Here is a 13,667-nt window from a genome sequence, read left to right on the forward strand (position 1 = left end):
AGCGACACCGATGAATGTCAAGAGTCCATTTCATTGTTGATTGGAGCTAATGTTGCTGGCAAGATATTCACTAATAAAGTTCTGCAGATAAAGGAGTAACGGCTTTATAAATTAAGCTTGGATGGACAATCTTAAGTAGGAATATAGACGATAATAATAGCACCGATACTACACTGACAATTATATCAATGTTCACTCAAGAAGCTAATCAGATCAGAAATATCAGACTTATAAAGACTCGATGTTTTGGACATTACAGAATCTATCAAGAATATTACAAAAGAGATACATCAAGCTGAAATAAAGATCTCTTCAATAGACAATGAAAATCCACAACGAAAATCAATACGAAGTTCTTCTGTCATAGAAAGAAAATCATCTTTACAAGATAATCGAGACATAGCCGAGAAAAGAAAATCGTCGTTATAAAGAGATTGCGACAAAAAGATTTACTTGACGACTACCAGACTGTCTCGAGTTGGCTTGAAGAAGTGATTATTGAAAGAGTACCTGCACTTGAAGTCGAGAGCTATCTTCTACACAAGCCTATAGTCAAGAAAGAAGAAACTACGAAGATAGACCCTTTTCGATGCATCAGCAAAGAATCGCCTTCGCTTAATCAATCGCTTAGAGACTGGACTTAATCTCACACAGCTCATTTTAGCATTGTTACATTGATTTCAAAAAAGGAAGATAAGGGTAACGCAAAAACCTTCTTACAAATTAGCGTCTGTGTCGGATAGAGAGGTTTTGAGATTCCTGTGGTGAAGCATTGAAGAAAGAGATTTATCGACATCATTAAATTGTCTTTGGAGTGACAAGCAATCCATTCTTTTTAGGGGCGACGATTGAATTGCATATTAGCAGAGCCTTAAGCTCTACCATTTTGCCATATAAGAAATTAATTTATGAGAAACTGACAAAATCCTTTTATGTCTATGACTACGTCACTAGTATCGATTCTTATTTTGATTTTGAAATTTTCAGGAGAAAAGCTTATTCCCTTTTAACCCAGGCCAAATTTTATTTAAGAGATTGGAGATACACTGGCGGGGATCTTGAGAGTTAATCGACGGTGCTTGAACTTACATGAGACACCAAAAGGGCTATTCTAATATTACCCGAATTTCTTGCACGACGATCACGGAAAAAAATGACGAAAAGGGTCGCAAGTACAGAAAATTTACGACCCTCTCGGATTCGTCTGTCCCATACTTTGTTAAAATAAAAATTATTATTGCAAGATCTATGGATTAAAAATGTGGATTAGGATACAAAAATAGATTTCGACATTAAGCAAATTTTTCGAATGGGTTCAATAACTAGGTCTCCTATGTGTATTGAAATTTCCATGATGGATTTTTAGAGAGGAAAGAGATCCTGATTCATTGTCCTTTTATGTTTTTGTCGATGCCAGTAAGAATGCATACGCGGCACCAATCTTCGTACAAGTTGAGTCAAGCATAGGAGTCGAGATACATCTCGTAGAAGCCAAAAATAGCACTCAAAGAAAAGAAGATCATACTTTGCCTTGAGCCTCTTTACTAGCAGCCTCCATTAGAGCTAGGACAATGTAATCCTTCATTAAGGCTATGGATTATCAAAATATCAAAACCTATTTCTGGAGTGATTCGATAATCGTTCTAATATGAATTCGACAATGGAAAGTCTTTGAATGGAATATAGTGTTCTGGAAATAAGGAGCCTTACGAATCTTGAAGATATGTTCCTGGAGTTATAAACCCAGCGAATTTACCTTCCCGAGGTGCTAAGAAATTCCTTGAAACTGAAATGGTGGGAGGGATCGAAGTGATTGAAGCTGCCTCAGCTTCAAAAAGAATCCAAAAAGGAAAGAAAAATTGACGAGAACATATTTAACTTAGAGTTACGCATGACTTCCGGACGATGCAAAGAGAGAATATCCCCCGAGACTATTGCCGAAGAAATCGTTATGCTAAACTCCGTAGAACAAGCAAATGGAGAGGCAGTTCCTTGGAATTTACAGAGACTTTCGATGTTTTCTAAAATTGTGTGTACATGGATATTAAGATTTATGAATAACTGTCGAAGAGTCCATGTAAACAAAACTCAAGAGTTAAGTGCCAAAGAAATTACTAAGGCAGAATTATTTCTCTGTAGACTAGCACAGAAAGAATCATTTCTAGAAAAAAACGATTCACGAAGTTTAAATGTTTTCAAGGAGAATGAACAAATACGCACAAAAACAATAACCTCCAATCATCAAGATATCTTTTCTTTCATGTCCCAGTGTTGGATTCAATTCATTTATTGACATTGAAAATTATTTTTCACATTCATCTAAAACTTAATCATGCTGGTATTGACATTGTGATAAATAACTTGCGCGAGAAGTTTTGAGTCTTGCAATGTCATCGAATGATAAGCTCAGAAATAGAAAATGCATCGTTTGTCATTGGTATGCATCGAAAACGATAAAATCATCGCTAGGATTGTTACCTGAAAACAGAGTGAGAGATGCAGCAGCATTTGAAATGATATTGATTACGCTGGATTACTTTTTTTGAGCGACAAAAAGCTTATATCTGTTTGTTTATTTGTGCAGTCCACTTGGTTGGTTACCAGGTATGTATCAGATGTATAAGCTTAAATCCGCTGTTTTTAAGTCAGAAAAACACATTTTTTTTCCTAGGAAGCAAAAACAAATTTATTCAAAGTACTTGCCCTCGCTAACTATACATTTATTCCATCTTTCGGGCAATTTGTGTATAACACGCCAAAAAAATTCCTCATCTTTCGAGGCAAACTACTCATCAAGCCATTTTCGGACATTTTCGTAAGAATCGAAGTGCTGCTTAGTGAGCCCATGGCCCATCGACGAAAACAGGTCATAGTCAGAAGGTGCCAGGTCTGGTGAGTAAGCGGGATGGGGTAGCACTTCCCAGTTGAGTGTCTCCAAGTAGTTTTGGACCATTGTTGACGTGTGCGATAGTGCGTTGTCGTGAAGGAAAATCAGTTTGTCATGTCTTTTCCGATAATGCGACCTTTTTTCACGCAGAGCACGGTGAGCATTAACAGTTTCACTAGGTTTTAACAGCTCGTAGTAGATGACACCCTCCTGATCTCACCAAACGCACAGCATCGTCTTCCGTCCGAAGCGATTTTGGTCTTGAGGAAGATGTTTGGTTGGGCGAGATCAATCCAAGATTTCTTGCGTTTAGGATTTTGAAAATACTATAAATCCACTTTTCATCGCCTGTCACAATTCGATGCAGGAATGACTTTCTTTTTTGTCTAGCAAGCAGAATTTGGCATGTGTTTTGGCGTTGCTCCATCTACCTATCGTTCAGTTCATGCGGCACCTATTTTCCAATCTTTTGAACCTTCCCCATAGCATGTAGCCGCATGGAAATGGCTGCTTGAGAAACACCTAATTGCTCGGCAAGCATTTTTTGCGATTGGGTATCGTTCTCGTCCAAAAGAGCCTGCAATTGACATTTCTCAACCTTCCTGGGCCGATTTTTACGCTTCTTGTCACTCAGGTCAAAATTGTCGTCATTGAATCGGCGAAACCAATCTCTACACGTTGTTTCTGATAAAGCATAGGCCTCCACAAGCATTCGATGCGATTCGGCAGCCGATTTCTTCAAATTGAAACAGAAAAACAAAGCATCCTGCATATGCTTTTTTTTTTAGCAAAAAACTAGACATGATTACGAAAGAAAAAATGTATGTTATTGTATGAAATTGCTGATGATGTGCACTGGTTAATGTTGACAGATGTCAAACACATAAATAAAGTGTGCCCAAGGTAGCTTTGTACGTTCACTAATGCCATCTATGAGCAAACAGCGGATTTAAGCTTATACTGGTAAATATGAAACCGGAATTTATCAATAGATGGCCATAACTGTCAACGTAGTTGCCGTCAGACGGCGCCATTGACGCCATTTCCTTGTTCTGACATCTCACAAAGATTTTTAACTTACAACAATACAAGTTTCATACAACAGTATAGTTTGTAATAGCGTTGAACATGTCGAATTTTGTGCCTGGAAACTACGATTTGCGGACAGCATTGATTTTCTGTTACCATTTGAAGAAAACTTCTGCAGAATCGCATTGAATGCTTGTCGAAGCTTACGGTGAGCATGCTCTTGGTACATCACAGTGCTTAGAGTGGTTTAAAAAATTCAAAAGTGGCGATTTTGACGTGAGAAACGAAAAACGTGGAAAACCAAAATAGATTGAAGACAGCGAATTGTAAGCGTTGTTGGATGAGAAGACGCTCAAACTCAATAACAACTCGCGGATCAATTGAATGTGACAAGAGAAGCCGTCTCCATACGTTTGAAATCCATGGAAAAGATCCAGAAGATGGGAAAATGGGTTCCACATGAACTGAATGAAAGACAGTAGGAAAACCGAAAAACCACTTGCGAAATGCTGCTCGCCAGGTACAAAAGAAAGTGATTTCTCCATCGAATTGTGACTGGCGATGAAAAATGGAATATTTTGAGAATCCTAAGCGTAAAAAATCATGGATAACTCCAGGCGAACCATCGACATCGACTGCAAGGCCAAATCGCTATGGACGGAAGACAATGCTCTGTGTTTGGTGGGATCAGAAAGATGTGATCTATTATGAGCTGCTAAAACCTGGCGAAATCGTTAATACTGAACTACCGACAAATGATCAATTTGAATCAAGCTTTGTGTGAAAAACAACCGGAATATCAAAAAAGGTTACACAAAGTGATTTTGCTTCATGATAATGCACCATCACACACAGCAAAACTGGAAGTATTTTTCAACCAAATGTTTCAAGGAAACGATTGAGGCATTTGGTTGGGAAATACTTTCGCATGCGGTTTACTCATCACTTGGCTCCGTCCGATTATCACTTATTTGCATCGATGGGATACGCACTTGCTCAGCAGCGCTTCACTTCTTACGAAGATGTACGAAAATGGCTAGACTGGTTTGGCTCAAAAGAGCAACAATTTTTTTGGCGTAGCATCCACAAATTGTCAAACAGGTGGAAAAAATGTATAGCTACTGATGGGCAATACTTCGAATAAAATATTTTTTATCATTTCATGCAATAATCATTTTCATGCAATAAACGTGTATTTTCTATAAAAAAATTCCGATTTCATATTTACATATCTGGTATATCCCTATTAATAAAGGAATTCCTGAAGGCCTTCAAAAGATTCATTGCACATCGAGGAAGATCTACTGTATATAACGATAATGGGAAAAATTTTGTAGGGCTAAGAATCTGCAGAAGATTAATTGGCGGAAAATTTCTCAATATTGTGAGAATCAATGAGATAACATGGCATTTTAATCTACCTTCAGCTGCCTGATGGAGAGGATGATGGGAGCGGTTTATCCATCTCCTTAAAGATCTACTGAAGAGGATTCTTTCTCTTCAGGAAGAGGAGGACTGAAGAGGATATTAAAAAGAACTTCATTGAGCTGAACGAAGAAATGAATACTGTTCTATATGACTGCGAAGCTATTATGAATTCAAGACCTCTTACTTATTTAATAAAGAAAAATACTGAGATCACGTTCTCTCCAATGATGTTCATCAGTGACATTCGAAAAAATGGCGTTCCAGACTTAGATCAAGTTTATCAGTTCCACTTTGCAAAAAGGATATGCTATCAGCAAAGATTGAAAGAAAAGTTTAGAAAGCGTTTCCGTATACAATACTTGGGTCAATTATGTAGACGAATTAAACCCAGAAATAGTTCCACGCCTGTAGTTGTCGGAGACGTCGCTTATCGAAAACAATTTACAAAAACGATTGGACTGGCCGCTCATCATTAGAGAAGTTTACCCTGGAAAAGGTATTACGTGTGGGTGATAAAACTGAAAACGAGTAAAGGCGATTTGATTCGACCTATCTAAAGACTATTTCCCTTGGAAGTCGGACATTCCGGAAGCTGATAATTTTTTCGAGTCTATTACTACGATATCAGAGACTACTGTACTAAGGGACCTGCAGCTACTATCCTTGAGGAATCCGTAGTTATCTCAAAAGAGGAAACCATTGGAAGAAATGAAAAGACCTGAAATGGTCGTAATATCAAGAAATCAAACCAAAATGCTTCTCATTTCATTTTTGTTTTAATTTTTTCTAAGATAGATTGATTTGCTCCTACCAAAAAGTCACAATTCAAGAGCAAAATTGGAAGTGCTCTCAATACCGTAGAGGGTAAGACGCGTGCTACCGGCCGAGCAATGAGTTGGAAGAAGGTACCGGAATGGCCACATAATGGCTACGTAATGGACGAAAAGAAACAAAATAGGATGAGGCTTTCGCTTACTGCTCTTGCTTTTATAACTCTAACTTTTACTATCGTTATTACTATGAACTATTCGATCCGTATGTTCCTTTTGTATTTTATAATAAAATAGCGTGTTCGTTTAATACAAAGAAATGTCTTATATTATTGAGAATCTTACGATTTCGAAATCGCGGTTGCAACAGTAATGACAATATTTGAAAACACGATTTCAGAAAAAAAGCGAATAAAGTTTTGAAATATTTTAGTATAAGTATCGCTCCGTTTTCCGTTAGAAACAAAAGACACTCAAAAGGGAATGAAACTCTGCTCTATTGGATAGAAACGTTCTAGAATGGTTTTGAAAGATTGAACATAAATAATAGCGAGCGCTAGTTGTATTGGTTAGTGTGCGCTATTTGAATCGATCAAGAGGCCCCACACACCATATCATTTTATCTTATCGTATATGTTTTGAATAATTTTCGTTTTTCCCAAAAGAACATTTTTGTAAGATATTCTTGAGACTAAAAGCTTTTTAAAAAAAGTAAAAATAATCGATATTTTTTATTCCTAAAAAAATTCCCTTAACAAATGCATTTATTTATGTTTTTAGCTTACAATTGTTTAGTAATTTTGTTTAATATTTCTTAGCTTACTAATTAACAAATTGTTATTTTCTGTAAGGCATGTAGTTTTCTGATGACTTTCTTTTTCGTTATCTAAAAATAAATTATAGTTCAAAAAAACGACTGGAACTAAATTATAAATTTTGGATAAAACTCATTTTAAAACTCATTTTAAAATTCTGTTCCTCTCTCATATATACATAAACGTAAACATATTATATTAAAACATAACAAGTAAATAATAAAATTCTAATTTAATCCGACTTCTAATTATTTATTAACGCAGTTAGTGTTAATGTGCTTATACATATAATAATAATTTGTATACATTATAATTTTAATAAAAGATATAACTAATTCTTTTTCAATTCAGAATGCATAAGCTCCAGATTTCATCGAATCAATGAACGTTTACGAATATTATATTCTGATCTGTTCGAAAGTAGTATTACAGATTACAGAAGACAAAATCCATCTTTGTGCAACAGCGGATAACAGGAGTTAAAGATCACAATCAATATATATGGATTATAATGTAATAATTATTTAATTACTGTGTTCACATATGCATGCTTATGTATATATATGTAGAGAATGTCTCAATCTAACATCAACATCAACATATTTCAAAAAGTATAAAAAAAATGTTTTCTATAAAAGTGCAACTGTTTGAGGAGTCTAACGTGATAACGTTATTCTTTTTTAGTTAGAGACACAATGAAAAAGACCACGTTATGGTATTTGCACTTTTTAAAATGGAATTATATGACATTTTACGTAGTGTGATTTTTCTAGAACCATTCTGCATGTAAAAGTATTAAGTTAGAAATATAAAAGATCAATAATTTACGAGATATTATAGGTACATTTCTCTGACACATATAATTGACATTAAATATCTCATAAACCATTAATTTTTTTGCTAATCGTAATATCCTAATACTTTTATGAATAGAATAATGACATAAGTCAGGTGTAAAGAAAACATATACTTGTATGTTTAATAAAATTATTCATTGCCTACGTATTTTTTATAAAATAGAGAGCCGATTTCGGCTACCTCCAAATTTTGTCTAAACTCACGATCTATATATTAATCTATATATTAATCTATATATTAATCAATTAGATTCAATTCGAATTGCAGTTTAAACGAAGCAATGGAGTTGCCATACTAATTCGGAAATAGATATTTTAAATTTTAAATAATTAATATATTTTTATTCCTAATCTTCTGATTCATCTATTTTGAAAAAGTTGCATCCATTTCATATTCTGGATAAGCATTACTGTGGTATTGAGATGTATTTTCCATATATCTATAATATTCTAAGTACCACAAAACAGATGCAATATGCGAACAGCATTCTATAGTTCGTGCTCCTGTTTTGCATTGACAATGACAATCTTTGATAGGATCAAAGTCATCTTTTTCATCACCGAATCCAAAATTGGTATTGCTTCGATGAAATATGTCGAAACTGCAACTTCAACTTTAAAATGTCTGCTTTCTGTTTGTGCACGTAACACTATCTTGCGCCACGTTTTCATGCATAAGACCGCTTACTTTATCTAGTAAATTCCAATTGTTATTCTGTAAAGATCTTGGAGTGTTAAACGTAGAATATCTGTAATGGATGTTGCCTGTATTTTCTCCTAAATGGTTATCTTTGTGAACCATCTTTCATCTTCTAAAATCTTTTGAAGATCGTTTGATTTTTTTTAGACAAAGCGAGCATTCTTTGAGCAATTATTTCATCATCCGATGATGTTATTTGAATTCGCGGTAAGCATTACACAGTGCGGATACAATTCATATGTCATCTTCGATATATATGATATTTGAGTGTTAGAAAAAACATCGGCCAAGCATTTTTCATGTTTTAATTAAACCATTTACGGATTCAAGAGTCCAACGGATTTTGGTCACAAGTCTGGATTCATTCGCACTTATTACCTTTTTGCTTAAAAAAAGGGGCATTTTCGATATCAATCCATATTCTTCCAAAGTTGTTATTGAATCACGGCATCCTCTACGATCATAACATCTTCTAAACGGCCATAACCATTCTAAAAGTAGAGTAACTTCTCTCTGTCATCAGACTGTTTAATATATTAGCATTATTTTTCCCGTCATCAAAATAGGGACCAAATACGCCCAAAATAGTATTCAATAGTATTAACTATCATAAATTCGACTAGTGGCCTGCCTTTGTGCATAGAAAAAGGACGCCTTTGGAAAGAATAGTTACTACTTTTCTTCTTTGTACATGTATGTTCGATGCTACAAGTATTGCCAATCTTTACTTTCCGTAAATAGAGCTTTAGCCATATCCTTAGTGTGTAATCATATGAAATCTTCTCTCGTGATATGATCCAAACCAAGATGATTGGGGACAGAATTTTCCATGCTTTTTTAGCAGTTATTTTACCTGTTCTTTTATCAATTGTACGTTTCTGTATCCCGAAAAGTGTTGACAAGATTGAATAAGATATTCCTGTTCTCAATTTAATAAGGAATAGAGCGAGACAAGTGCATGCACTTTTTGTAGATGTACTACGGATTTTACACTAAGATATGCGGTAAAGATTATTGAAATCTCTCGCGGATATTCCGGTAAGTCGACGATAATCACTTAAGATTCCAGAAGTGTCAAAATCCAATAATCGTTTCTTTGCTAATACTCGGAGATAATTTAACAAGTTGGATATCTCAGTTCCACTTGAAAAAGTTGTATTCGATATTTGCTTTATTTAATTAGCATCATCATCTTTGAAAACACGTTCAAATTCCTTTTGCATCGAGGTCTTTGAATTATTAATTCGTTATTGATAAAGGCCTGAAGTTTAGCTCCTGGAGAGATATAACAATAAGCGATTGTACAGCTTTGCATATAATATAATATTTATGGATCTAACGCTTTTGCCAAAAGGAAATGTTCTGAAAAGAACTGATAGATGATAAAGTCTATAAATATCTAAGAGGACAGATAACTTTGAAAAGAACTGTTTGAACAATGGACATTAGAAGTAGAGCTTGGAAATTTGTGCACGGTTACGGGGCGCACGTAAGTGAGTCGAAGTGTGAATGGCAATGAAGTGTGATGGCAATTGACTATCATATGATCTACTTAATGAAAACAAAGCGTAGCGTTCGTCTCATAATCGTACTTTAATGTCCGCGGGTCATAATAATGAAATAAAAATAAATACACTGCTCGAAAAATTCACAAAAGAGAAAGATTCGATAATTCGAGATTTGAAAACTCTCAAAATGAATGAAAACTCTCAAAATAGTCTCAAAATGACATTATGCTACGATAAATATCCATAAATAAATGAGCTTTTGGACAATTATGTGATTTTTTTTTAAAGGAATGTATTGCAAAATATGCACAAATAGTGTTTTCATAGTTTCAAGCGCGCACGCGCGCGTGCATGCATGCACGCACATTCCTTTGCTAACAATTTATTTACACAAAGGCAAATATTGATCCTTTCTGGGAGATTTATTGGCATGTATAATTTAATTTAAATCGGCATCAAATGCATAAAGAATTGAGAAAACTTTGCCATTTCAAAATAATTCAAATTATTTTCTAATATGATAATGAAAATATTGATTTCCGAACAAATGTGGTAACTCCATTGCACTGTTTAAGTTGGAATCACTCGAATTGAATGTAATTGACTCTAAAGTATAGATTTTCGTGAGTTTAGACAAACTTTAGAGGTGGCCTTATCGGTCCTCTTCCTTTGAGATAATGAACGACTTTTCGCCAATTTCAGTAATCATGATAGATATTGTCAAAGTCACGATCCTAAATGACTTCTACAGGTTTTTTAGTTGCTTGTTCTTACTTAAGAAGCTTTTGTTAAGTATAATTGATAATATAAACGTATTTAATTTTTTGTTTCTTTTCTCATGGAGTAAAGCAGATGAATTCTCTGCTTTAAGAGGATTCTAAAACTTCTTGTTTTACAACGTAAGTAATAATAATACGTGTCTGGAAAGTGGAGTCTATGCCGAAAACGATCAAAAATTTCAAAATTGATATATTTTTTACCATTTCTTAATGAAATATATGACGTCTCAGCTGTCAAGTCGTGAGAATATTTGCTTGATATGAAAGCTTCGCAACCTGTATGTACAAAATAATGGTTTCTAGACATGATTTACACAAACCATCATCATTCTTAGAATTAGACTTAGGCACTTTATCGCGACAAATTTCTTATACTGCTGTAATAATATGTAATGATGTATCAATGATATGTAAATCGTCTGTGTGCTATTTACAATATGAATGTTTTTCCCCTTAAAATTATACGGAAAAAAATTTTAATATATTTGAATAGGTGTTATAATCGATTAAATGTAGAAGCAGAGAATTAAGGATGTTTCATATTTTCAAAATGATAACGAAATTGTTAAAAAAGTACAAATTATTTTAAATCACGTTTAAAAATAATGCGACAAAGGTGACGGTTTACTCTCTGGATAATAAGTTTTGATAAATAGCAGTATTTTTTTAAATCTGTGTTCTAGTAAAAGTTATATGGAAATACATTGTAGAATAAATATATCTCAATTTCTTAATATTAGTACATTATGCATTCAGAATTATATATAAAACGCGTTCCCCGTAATGGTTTTTTGACTCGATCGAACAGAAAAAAATCAGTTTTCCAACATTTTCAAAGTTTTCACACCATTGAATCCATTTTTAACGCAAAATTTAATACAAACTCGTTGTTGCAAAATCAACTCCATTTTTAAAATTGTAAAAAATCGAAATAAAATACCTGCAGAGGTAGATGTACTCAAGACGGTGTAACTTTTACAAATGTCAAGCTATGGTGATAAAATTAGATAGGAATGTCAATAATAGATGTGGCAACCTAACCAAAAAAAGAGAACTCAAATCAGCTGACAGAGCATCACCTGGTGATAATTCCGGGAAGTTTTTGATCAAGGTGGTATATGTACAGGAATAATTAGTTTCAATTACGTGAAATAATCACAAATTGTGAACCGCAAGTTATAACACTATAGTTTATAAGTTTATATTGAATTCTACGTTAAAAGTATATTTTTCTTAGTACTTCTCATATGTATCTTGGTTTGATTAATTATAACAATTAATAATTTATTTTTATTTACAGGCACATCCACTTACAACTGTGCCTTATATTACGCAAACTAAACGTAATATTCAAAGTACAAATGTTAATTCAAATGATATATTTCTTTATACGCACTTTACCGTTCTGTTTATCTATGTATCAATTGCTTGGAGAGCATGAGAATATATGGACATTGATTAACATTAGCCAGCATTTATATGCCTATTTTTATTTCATTTTGGATAACATTTTATTTCTTACATTAAACTATGTCAAACCATTTACTATAAGGTATAATTACAGTAGATTAAAAGCATTAATAATTATTTATAATTAGAATAATAAGCACAAACAACTATGAAATTACATGTCAAAGTTTTGTTTGAAATGACAAAATCTTACTCATTGAATGCAAAGTTTTCAGTTTTACTACAATTTCGTTTTACATTAATATAATTTCAGATAAATGGAACAGTAGCAATTCTTCACAAATTATCTAATTATAATCTCGATGAGGATTTACGTAAACAAGTAAATAATTACAAAATTTTATATAGAATTTTAATTGTCTTATGCGTAATTTTACTTGCTCTCAAAATTCGGATACCTTCCTAAATTTTATGGAATGATTATGTACAAAATTGGGCATTACATATCAATTGCGTTATTTTTTTATATATTTTAGGATACACACATTTTAACGCCTATACACAAATTTAATAGATAAAGATAAGCTAGAAAAAGTTTTAAAAATTATTTTTATTTTATATAACAAATGCGAATTTTTTGAAAATTATTTCATACCATCAATATTCTACTGTCATGCTGTCAATTCTACTAATAATATCTATATTCTGCTATCACACTATAAATATTCTGTAAAATAAGCTCAATGTATTTTGACATATAGAATTGAATGTAATAATTTATATATTATATAATTTATATTTTGTAATCAGTATTATATAAAAATATTTCAATAATACATATAAAAAAATACAATATATTAAATTCATAGTATTGTATTATATCCATTTTGAGTTATTTATTTTTTAATAATTTCTATATGTTGACCTTCAATTCTCAATATATCGTTAATTTAACTAAAATATTGTAGTTAAATAACTTATTCTTGAAAATGTAATGAATTAAATTTGATTCAAATTTAATTCATTATTTATTAAGTTCATACATTAATAAGAATGCTGTACTTTGAAACTAAAAAAATAGATTTTGAACACATATTGATTTGACACATATTGAAGTTAAAAATAACGGAATATCATAAATATAAGGGATAGGATTGTTCTTTGATATCTACGACAATGTAATATAATTGATGTTTTATAATAATGTCTTAAATTTATTCATCCGCTTAATAAAATTTATGCCAGTATCCGAACTGTTAATAATGTGGGTATATATTTAACGCTTATTAAATTATTTATTTCAATTAGATTTTGCAGTTTATATTGCAAATAAAGCAGACAAAAATAAAATTTGGCTTGGGACATTACAACTTTGGATATAATTTTATCTGCGAGGTATGTTCTCTTTTATATATCCTCTTTTATAAATAAAAGTATAAAAGTATGTAATAAATGTATATATTGTACACACACATATATATATA

Source organism: Atta colombica, unplaced genomic scaffold (genome assembly GCF_001594045.1).
Source record: "Atta colombica isolate Treedump-2 unplaced genomic scaffold, Acol1.0 scaffold30, whole genome shotgun sequence".
Classification (NCBI taxonomy): Eukaryota; Metazoa; Arthropoda; class Insecta; order Hymenoptera; family Formicidae; genus Atta; species Atta colombica.